The 1,206-nt window shown below is 37.9% G+C and overlaps 1 long non-coding RNA gene across 1 annotated transcript; it reads right to left on the bottom strand.

Annotated features, from left to right (window-relative positions):
- Window positions 1–343: 343 nt before the first annotated feature.
- Window positions 344–924, bottom strand: LOC126985817 (uncharacterized). The gene is made up of 2 exons (XR_007739079.1): window positions 804–924; window positions 344–578 (listed from the first exon to the last, which is right to left on the bottom strand). It is a non-coding gene; the product is annotated as an uncharacterized LOC126985817 (long non-coding RNA).
- Between the last annotated feature and the right edge of the window lie 282 nt (window positions 925–1,206).

Here is a 1,206-nt window from a genome sequence, read left to right as displayed (position 1 = left end):
TCCTTCTTTAATTTCTTCATCTCCTATATGTCTATTTTTACTTCCTCTTTCTTTTCTTTATCTATTATTACTTACTCCTTTCCGTTCTCTCCTTTATTTATTCAGTTGGTTTATCTTTTATCACCTATACTTACTTCGATCTCTCCTTTTCTTTATTCATATCCTTTAATTATCTACTTACTATATTTTTACTTTCTTCTTTAATTCCTTCCTTTATGTACGGCTGTATATATATGTTATCAATCTTCTATATCTATTTCTTTTGATGGGCTCTGTGTGTGTGTGTGTGTGTCCCTTTCCCCCTTAAAAAAAAATACACAGGTAGAGAAATAACACAACAGTCATAGGTAAAATATACACACTTTATTTTCTCCTCCACACCTGTTTTGTTTTGTTTTTTTGTTTTGTTTTTCTCACGTTTAATTTCCTCCTTCTCACCTGTTTTTCCTCTTACACACCTGTTTTACCTCCTACACACCTGTTTTACCTCCTACACACCTGTTTTTCCTCCTCCACGCCCCTTTTTCCTCTTACACACCTGTTTTTCCTCTTACACACCTGTTTTTCCTCTTACACACCTGTTTTTCCTCTTACACACCTGTTTTTTCTCCTACACACCTGTTTTTCTCCTACACACCTGTTTTTCCTCTTACACACCTGTTTTACCTCCTACACACCTGTTTTTTCCTCTTACACACCTGTTTTTCCTCCTCACACACCTGTTTTTCCTCCTCACACACCTGTTTTTCTCCTACACACCTGTTTTTCCTCCTCACACACCTGTTTTTCCTCCTCACACACACCTGTTTTTCCTCCTCACACACCTGTTTTACCTCCTACACACCTGTTTTTTCCTCTTACACACCTGTTTTTTCCTCTTACACACCTGTTTTTCCTCCTCACACACCTGTTTTTCCTCCTCACACACCTGTTTTTCCTCCTACACACACTTGCCTTCCTCCATACATATCTATTTTTCCTCCTCCACACACCTGGTTTTCCTCCTTCACATACACACCTGTAAATATTTCCTCCACACATCTGCTTTTCCTTCTAATATTCCACACCTGTACGTCTCACTCACTCTCACTCTCACATATGCCAAACAGGTGTACTAATGGACTTTCACTGTTATTAATAAGGTCTTTATGTATTTCCTACCCACTTAAACCTCTATTAATATATCTGTGTGTGTACCTGATTAAG

This window comes from Eriocheir sinensis, chromosome 60, assembly GCF_024679095.1.
Source record: "Eriocheir sinensis breed Jianghai 21 chromosome 60, ASM2467909v1, whole genome shotgun sequence".
In the NCBI taxonomy this organism is placed as follows: domain Eukaryota; kingdom Metazoa; phylum Arthropoda; class Malacostraca; order Decapoda; family Varunidae; genus Eriocheir; species Eriocheir sinensis.
The sequence above is the reverse complement of the archived record's forward strand: the minus strand, read 5'-3'. Positions and strand labels throughout refer to the sequence as shown.